The sequence below is a fragment of the Salmo trutta genome, chromosome 40, assembly GCF_901001165.1.
Source record: "Salmo trutta chromosome 40, fSalTru1.1, whole genome shotgun sequence".
In the NCBI taxonomy this organism is placed as follows: Eukaryota; Metazoa; Chordata; class Actinopteri; order Salmoniformes; family Salmonidae; genus Salmo; species Salmo trutta.
In genome coordinates, this window is record NC_042996.1 from 1,651,259 (window position 1) to 1,661,294 (window position 10,036).

At 42.4% G+C, this 10,036-nt stretch overlaps 1 pseudogene; it reads right to left on the reverse strand.

Annotated features, from left to right (window-relative positions):
• Positions 1-8,346: 8,346 nt before the first annotated feature.
• LOC115180109 (fish-egg lectin-like) lies at positions 8,347-9,600 on the reverse strand (annotated as a pseudogene).
• Positions 9,601-10,036: the final 436 nt, after the last annotated feature.

Sequence of the window (10,036 nt, forward strand, 5' to 3'; positions counted from 1 at the left end):
GCACACAGCTGTCAGCAATGATGACTCCTGTTCCACCTGTTTAGCGAAGACTTGATGGTGTCCAGTGTCTGGGAGAGAGGAGAGAGGAGAGTTCCTTTGTTCTTCTCACGTCTTCTCTGTTTACATTTTGAAATACAGTGCCTATAGAAAGTCCACACCCACCTTGGATTTCTTCAAATTGTATTCACAAAGTGGGATCAAAACGGATATAATAGCAATATAATAGCAATTTTATTGTCAACCATCTACACAAAATACTCTGTAGTGTCAAAGTGAAAGAAAACTGATATACTTTTAAATTAATGCAAAATAAAACACAAATGTACCTCGATTATATAAGTTTTCACCCCCCTGAGATGGAGATGGAAGTGTTATTTTTACTGTACTTTTTGGTACCTTTTTGAATAATGTATTGTATGGTTGTATTTTACATGTCTGCTGGACTTACCAACAAACAGGAGCAGAGCTTTCGTAAGCTTTTCAAATAAACTTTTGTCCAGGTTCTAACGTGTCCAGGTTCTAAAACACTGGACCAGTGGGTATCTGGATGTCGTGGCGGTCCACAGTGGTTCTTCCTGTTCACCTTACAGTGAAATGCTTACTTACAAGCCCTTAACCAACAAACTAGTTGAAATAAATAAGTAATAAGTAAAAAATAGATAAGTAAAAAATAAAAATAACTAATAATTAAAGAGCAGCAGTAAAATAACAGTAGTGAGGCTATATAGAGGGGGTACCGGTACATAGTCAATATGTAGCACAGGTTAGTCGAGGTAATTGAGGTGGCAGTCTGACGGATGAATCTGGGGTTGGCGGATGCCAGGAGAGCGCTACCTGCCCGAATGCATATTGCCAACTGTAAAGTTTGGTGGAGGAGAAATAATGGTCTGGGGGTGGTTTTCGTGGTTTGGGTTAGGCCCCACTAGGTCATATAATGTATGTAAAGGTGTTGTGGATCATGGCTAGACTGCAATTTGCAAGTGTTGCCATAGATTTTCAAGCAGACTTAACTCAAAACTGTAACTTGGCCACTCAGGAACATTCACTGTCTTCTTGGTAACCAACCAATGTAGATGTCTCTTAGTGTTGTCTTAGTGCCGCCCCCGGCAAGATGCCTCCCTGGGCGGCTGCCCATGTCGCCTATACCTAAATCCGCCACTGTATGTATGGGGGACAGAGGAAGGGTCAACCCCTATTATTTCACACAGAGTGAGTCCATATAACTTATGTGATTTGTTAAGCCACATTTTACTTTTGAACTACTTACGCAACAACTATATTTCAGTTCATTAATTGTTATTTTATTGTAAAACATTTCAGATTAGTCTTTTTTACTTTGACATTATGGAGTATTCATGGAGTATTTTGTGTAGATAAATGACAAAAACAATACAATTACATATTTTTCAATCCCACTTTGTAACACAACAAAATGGAGGTGTAGACTTTCTTTAGGCCTGTACGTTTGCTGTGTCAACCTACACAATTGAAGTGTAGAGTATTCACATGCATAAAGATGGCAGCCTCCTCTGCTGAGAAAAACAGCCTAGACCAGGACGAGACTGTTGACGATGCTGGTGACCAGCCTTCGCTGTGTTTCCGTGGTCTCTTTGCTGTGTTTTTGTGATGACCATACTTCAGTGTGTTTTTGATGGTGACCAAAATAAGCCAGTCACCAGAATCAAGTCACGTCATGCTAGCTTGAAAAGGGATGTTTAATTCCTATCAGAATCCAGCCAGAGTGGGGATATCAACAATTTGGAACTTTTCTTCTCACACAATATGCATCCAGAATGACTGCCAGGGTTAGAAATAATACTAAATACGACTACCCAAACTGTTGGACGTGGTCAGACCAGCTTGACCAGCTTCGTCACCAGTATAACAGCATCACCATTGTAAGCTTGTCTGTGTCCAAAATCCAGTGAAGGTTTGTCACCTGTGTCGAAAACACAGTGAATGAAGTCTTGTCACCATTGTCCAAAATACACTGAAGGCCTGTCACTAGCAAAACCAGCTACACCATGCTAGTCAGACCAGCTAGAATAAGAATAAACTGTCGCATGAATGTACAAAATCATCATCATTTTTAACTGCATGAAGGACTATTACTGAGTCGTCCACAAACAGGTTGAGTTGGTTCTCGTACACTCTTAGGGAAAAAAAAGGTGAGATCTAGATCCGAAAAGGGTTCTTCAGCTGTCCCCATAGGAAAATCCTTTGAAGAACCCTTTTTGGTTCCAGGAGAACCCTTTTGGGAGGTCCAACATGGAGCCCAAAAGAGTTCTATCTGCAACCAAAAAGGGTTCTACTTTGAATCAAAAATAGTTATTCTATGGGGACAGCCAAACAACCCTTTTGGAACCCTTTTTTCTAAGACTGTAGTGGCTACGACAGAATATACAGTATATATCGGAGTGGCGAGAGGAAGTCCCAGAGGTGAGCCTGTTGATGATGCCAGCTCCCCTGACAGGCACCCATTTACCCTCAACCTCTGGCTTCTGATGGTAAAAAAGTCAAGTATCCAGCCCACTAGATGAGTCCACACCTACAAGTGAAAGTCACCCAGTAAAATAGTCTTTGAGTAATAAACTAAATATACTATCAAACTTAAAAGTTCAAATCATTTTGCATTCCTTATATTATGCAAAGCAGATGGCACAAAACGACACAGGCACACACAATACCCCATAAAGAGAAAGCAAGATTTTTTTCTTCAAATTTGTTGAATATAAAAATATAAATACCTTAATTACGCAAGTTTTCAGACCCTTTGATACGAGACTCGTTTTGAGCTCAGGTGCATCCTGTTTCCATTGATCATCCACCTGTTGTAAATTCAATTGATTGGACATGATTTGGAAAAGTACAAACCTGTCTATATCAGGTCCCACAGTTGACAGTGCATGTCAGAGCAAAAACCAATTCATGATATCAAAGGAATTGTCTGTAGAGCTCTGAGACAGGATTGTGGCGAGGCACAGATCTAGGGAAGGATACCAACACATTTCTGCAGCATTGAAGGTCCCAAAGAACACAGTGTGATTACATTTATTGGACATTGATTGGACTAAATCGTTTTTGGTATATTTTGGTATATTAGTTGTCACTGTATTAGACTAAGCATAGGGGATTGGATGTTAAAATGTTGAAGATTAAATGGTGCTGGAATAGTGAAGGCTGCTCCTGATTATTTTTTTATACTTGCGGGTAACGTGGTTCTAAATCAATAGTTGTTTAGAACCTGTTGGGGCTAGGGGGCAGTATTGAGAAATTTTGAAAAAAATATGTGCCCATTTTTAACTGCCTCCTACACCAACTCAGAAGCTAGGATATGCATATTATGAACACATTCGGATAGAAAACACTCTGAATTTTCTAAACAGTTTGAATGGTGTCTGTAAGTATAACAAAACTCATATTGCAGGCAAAAACCTGTGAAAAATAGATTAAAAAAAATATGTGAATTTTGTGACTGTACTATTTAGTGTCATTGTTTTATAGATACCACAGTGAGAAAGGATTCATTTCACAACTCCTACGGCTTCCACTAGATGTCAACGATCTTTATAAAGTTGTTTGAAGCGTCTATGACTAACAGGGAGCAAATTAGAATGCAGGGAAGTTGACATGTCGTCACTTCATTTTTTCACGCCTGCGCATAAATCTGAGAAGAGTGATTTTGTCATAATCGTTTTTCTAGACAAAGGATAGGTCATGTGAAAATATTACTGATGTTTACTGATGTTTCACATTAAAAATGGACCAAAAGATTGATGCTAAACAACGTTTGACATGTTTGAACGAACGTAAATAGATTATTTACTAGTTTTTTTAGCTTTTCGGCGTGATTTTACACCCCCCCACGTTTTGTGGGAGCCTACTGAACGCTAACTACTTGGTGTTATTTGGACATAAATTATGAACTTTGTCAAAAGAAACCACATTTGTTCTGGACCTGGGATTCCTGGCAGTGCCTTCTGATGGAGATAATCAAAGGTAAGGGGATATTTACAATGTTATTATGATATTAGATGCTGCTAACCTGTATAGCCTAGCCTATTGTTCTTAGCATAGTACCCCGTTTATTGCAAAATGTGATTTCCCAGTAAAGTTATTTTGAGATCTGGCCATTCGGTAGCAATTACGAGATGATAATATATTATTCTTTGAATGACAATATTATAATTTACCAATGTTTTCGAATAGTAATTCCGTGATTTGTAACGCTGGATTCACTGGGAGCATTCGAGCCGAAAAAAATTCTGAATTTCACCGCGACTGTAAATGCTGTTTTTGGATATAAATATGAACTTGATGGAACTAAAAATGCATGTATTGTATAACATAATGTCCTATGAGTGTCATCTGATGCAGATTGTCAAAGGTAAGTGCATAATTCTAGCTGGTTTTCTGTCTCAGTTGATGCCCTTCTTTATATTGGCTAAACATTACACACAGCTATTGTCAATGTACTCTCCTAACATAACATAACTTTATGCATTCTCCGTAAAGCCTCTTTGAAAATCGGACAACGTGGTTAGATTTAGGAGATGTGTATCTTTCAAATGGAGGAAAATAGTTGATTATTTGAGTATTTGAAATGATTAGACTCTTGCAGTTTTGAATTCCCCGCCATGGTCACATGACAATGAATCCCAATACCGGGATAAGATCCCCAACAGGCTTAGTGGTCTGAAAATGATGAAACAAAGGTGTGGTTGAATTTATTCTGTCACGGTGTATTCTTATTGCCTCGGCCTTAGACATACATGTCAAGGTGTCAAGGCATTAGAACTAACATGTAATAGAGCAAACAACTCAACTATCACAACACATAGGTTGTAATATGGCTAAATAAACTTCAGTTAGTGCTAAATACGGCTGCTAGATTCCTGACTAGAACCAAAAAATTTGATCATATTACTCCAGTGCTAGCCTCCCTACACTGGCTTCCTGTTAAGGCAAGGTCTGATTAAGGTTTTACTGCTAACCTACAAAGCATTACATGGGCTTGCTCCTACCTATCTTTCCGATTTGGTCCTGCCGTACATACCTACATGTACGCTACGGTCACAAGACGCAGGCCTCCTAATCGTTCCTAGAATTTCTAAGCAAACAGCTGGAGGCAGGGCTTTCTCCTATAGAGCTCCATTTTTATGGAATGGTCTGCCTACCCATGTGAGACGCAGACTCAGTCTCAACCTTTAAGTCTTTACTGAAGACTAATCTCTTCAGTAGGTCCTATGAATGAGTGTAGTCTGGCCCAGGAGTGTGAGGTGAACGGAAACGCTCTGGAGCAACGGACCGCCCTTGCTGTCTCTGCCTGGCCAGTTCCCCTCTCTCCACTGGGATTTTCTGCGTCTAACCCTATTACAGGGGCTGAGTCACTGGCTTATTGGTGTTCTTCCATGCCGTCCCTAGGAGGGGTGCGTCACTTGAGTGGGTTGAGTCACTAACGTGGTCTTCCTGTCTGGGTTGGCGCCCCCCTTTGGGTTGTGCCGTGCCAGAGATCTTTGTGGGCTATACTCGGCCTTTTCTCAAGATGGTACGTTGGTGGTTGAAGTTATCCCTCTAGTGGTGTGGGGGCTGTGCTTTGGCAAAGTGGGTAGGGTTATATCCTGCCTGTTTGGCCCTGTCCGGGGGTATCATCGGATGGGGCCACAGTGTCTCCTGACCCCTCCTGTCTCAGCCTCCAGTATTTATGCTGCAGTAGTTTGTGTGTCGCGGGGCTAGGGCCAGTCTGTTTTATCTGGAGTATTTCTCCTGTCTTATCCGGTGTCCTGTGTGAATTTAAGTATGCTCTCTCTAATTCTCTCTCTCGGAGGACCTGAGCCCTGGGACCATGCCTCAGGACTACCTGGCATGATGACTCCTTGCTGTCCCCGTCCACCTGGCCGTGCTGCTGCTCCAGTTTCAACTGTTCTGCCTGCGGCTATGGAACCCTGACCTGTTCACCGGACGTGCTACCTGTCCCAGACCTGATTTTTTTCAACTCTCTAGAGACAGCAGGAGCGGTAGAGATACTCTCAATGATCGGCTATGAAAAGCCAACTGACATTTACTCTTGAGGTGCTGACTTGTTGCACCCTCGACAACTACTGTGATTATTATTATTTGACCATGCTGGTCAATTATGAACATTTGAACATCTTGGCCTTGTTCTGTTATAATCTCCACCCGGCACAGCCAGAAGAGAACTGGCCACCCCTCATAGCCTGGTTCCTCTCTAGGTTTCTTCCTAGGTTTTGGCCTTTCTAGGGAGTTTTTCCTAGCCACCGTGCTTCTACACCTGCATTGCTTGCTGTTTGGGGTTTTAGGCTGGGTTTCTGTACAGCACTTTGAGATATCAGCTGATGTAAGAAGGGCTATATAAATACATTTGATTTTGATTTGATTTACAGCTAAAGGCTATCAAATCTGGTGGTCTAGTGCATTGGGGACAGAGAATAAAAGGAGCAGATTTCTGGGCGTGGTAGAAAAGATTCAGGGCATAATGTACAGACAGGGGTTTGGTAGGGTGCAGGTACAGTGGAGGTAAACCTAGGCATTGAGTATGTATAAGAGAGGATGCATCTCTAAAGGCGCTAGTTATGCTATTTGTGGGAGGTGGGGCAAAAGCAGTATCTGAGTCATGTTGAGTGGGGCTAGGGGCTCCGCAGTAAAATAAAACAATGATAACTACCCTAAACAGTATACATGGCATATTGACATTAGAGAGAGACATAAAGCAATCACAGGTGTTGATTGGGAGAGCTAGCTAAGACAACAACGAGTAAGACAGCAACAGCTAATCAGCAAAGACAACAACAACAGGTAAAATGGCGATGAATGGGCAGAGAGGGTCAGTTAACTACACACAGGGCCTGAGTTCGAAGTCTGGGGCCGACAGATAAACAAAATGGAGTACCGTAATTAATGAACAGTCCAGCAGGCATCAGCTATGAAGCCAGATATCATAGGGTCCAGTGAACAGCAATAAATGATACAGGGAAGTCGTTACTACGCTAACAGGCGGGAGACACAGCGTTCATAAAGATTAGCAGGCCGGTGCTAGCAGAAGCGTCTTCACCGACATCCGACAAAGGGCGGTTGAGGGAACATCGGACTGAATTACGTCGGCAGACCAGACGAGATGGATCGGCAGGGCTCCGTGTCGACAAAGGATCCAGGTCAATTGGCAAAAGAGGTATTGTAGCTGGAGTAATTTTGTTTACTAGCTGGGAGATGCGCATGGCTCGGGGCTAACTTGTGCTAGCTTCGGGACAAGGGCATTAGCCACAATAGCCACTCGGTAGCAGCTAGCTAGTTGCGATGATCCGATGCAAAGGTCCAGAGCTTACGGCAGGAATCCGGCAATGTAGTGGCTTCTAGTCGTGCTAGTGAAGAGTCCGGGGGGCATCAGCTGTGTAGCCGAGTGATCATAGGGTCCACTGAGCAGGCCGGGAGATGGGCCTGTGGTGATCTGGAGTAATGGTCCCGTAATGGAGTAATGGTGGAGAAAAGCAGTCCAATATTCTCAGGGTTGATATTGCACTGAGCAGACTGGCGGGTATTATCCAGGGTAAAAGCGGCTGGTCTCTGAGCTAGATGTAAAGGCCGCTAGCAGTGGCTAACAATGACTAAATAGCTAGTAGATAATTAGCTGGCTAGCATCTGATGGCTATCTTCTGATGGAGGTTCTAGCTGTAAGGTCTAACAAAAATTGCGGATCCGTATCACATTGGGTGAGGCGGGTTGCCGGAAGGTATATTTATTTAAAAATGGAAAAAGAGATTGAAATATATACAAAAGACGACGAAAAAAGACAATTTACACAGGACAAACACGTCTGCACTGCTACGCCATCTTGGATCACTATGTGATACTACTTTGAAGAATCTAAAATATATTTTGATTTGTTTAACACTTTTTTGGTAACTACACGATACCATATGTTACTTCACAGTTTTGATGTCTTCACTATTATTCTACAATGTAGAAAATAGTAAAACTAAAGAAAAACCCTTGAATGAGTAGTTGTGTCCTAACTTTTGACTGGTACTGTAGGTGTATGGAAAATTGTTGACTGAGACATGGGAATGAAGAAAGTTTACATTCTGTCAAACATGTTATTGTTGAATCTCATGTATCCTAAGGGGGGAGGCACAGGGCAAATTTCTGGTTTCAGTCACAGATAAGGGAGGACAGGTGTGGATTAAGGAGGAGAGAGGAATTCGGCCCAGGTCACAGGTCAGATGGAGTGAGAAGGAACAGACCAAAGGTTTAGCGTCAGGCGGGGCCATGACTACACCAGTGAGTGGAACCAAACAAGTTCTTGATAAGCAACAGAGATGTATTGGCTGTCTAGATGTGCAAGGAGTTGATTCCGGCTAGTGGGAGGACAAAAATATATGTGTATGTGCAATCATGTTTTTGTATTTTGCAGTTGTTTAACCCAGTGGGTGAATGAACTTAGTTTGAGCTTTTCGTGAGTTTTTACTCTGTTTGTTCAGAACCTAACACAACCTTACTGGTATAAACATCAGCCAAAAAGTTGACCCCCCTACCATCAGTTGCCACCACAATCATATAAAGCTTGTCGTCAATGGGACTCCACCCGTTGTTTAGGCAGTCTTGATTCAGCTGGAAACAAACAGATTCAATCAGGGTTTTAGGACAATTTCAACAGTTATAATATGAAACAGTTTTAAAATAACTGAGACTCTCCATCCTCTACTACTCTACTCCAGCTCTCACACTCTTTCCCAGATCTTACACTCATTAAGTAGATATCATCATTCTTGTTGACTGCCCAGCACCCAAAGGGTCCACAACTGTAGTACTTCCTGGCACTCTTGTCCTTGGAAGGGGTGTCTGGTCCCTTGTGCGTGTCCGACAGTATGGAGTATCGTCCAACAACAAACTGAACACCTCCAGCATCCACCTGCTTCAGAAGGCCTGAAGACAACAAAGACAGACGGACAGACAAGCAAACGGGAGCACGTATCTGTGAATTCTGCCAAATGACTTACATGTTAAAATTGTAAAACATTCATCATTTTTTCAACACCCTGATGGTATCAGGAAAGCTAAGAAGCAGGTGTCCTCTGGATAAATATTGAGCAGTGCTCTCCACTTACCTGCATGCAGCTTGCACCCGGTTACCGGCCACACACTTGTGAATTGAGTCTGCCTTGTTGATACCCCAGATCCATGCTGGTACTACAGTGATATGATTCAGGGAACCAGACAGGCACACCCATTTATCACCTACCGGGTAGTAGGAAATTTTACTTGTGTCCGTTGCAACCACTTGCCCAGTCCTACATCAATCTGCATCAGATTCTTGATGTCCACTAGCTCCTGACAGTCCCATGCTATAGAGACAAAGACATATGAGTAGATTGCACCAATAAAATCTTGATCAATTCCAAGTTGATCAAGCATGTTTCAGATGATGGTAACTTACCGTGATTGATGGTCAGGAGACAGAGGACCAATAGGACGGCTGCAGTGGCTCTCATGATGTCTCTGTAGATCTACAGTATAAATTGAGATTTTACACCAGACTTCAATCGTCCCATTGCAGGGCTTTGCGCTTTAATCGCCCTGCTCATAGCTTTAACAGCAATGATGGCTTCCTGTTCCACCTGTATATCAAAGAGTTGATGGGAGGCTGGACCGAGACAGGCTTTTCTGGTTCTCTAATGGTTAGGGTAAATACAGACAATTTATGGATAAGTGAAAGACCCCGCTACATAACTGCTACTGCAGCCCCGCTACCTAACTGCTTCAGCCCCGCTACCTAACTGCTACTGCCCTGCTACCTAACTGATACTGTCCCGCTACCTAACTGCTACTGCCCTGCTACCTAACTGCTACTGCCCTGCTACCTAACTGCTACTGCTGCAACTTAAAGGGAAACACAACGCTGTTTTGTCAATCTCTCAGATCAGTATCATGTTGAAATGGAATGGAATGTTTGTAATGGAAATGATATGATTAAAGGTTTGACTAAATGATTTCACTCAGAAACCCTATAACCTGTTGAAAT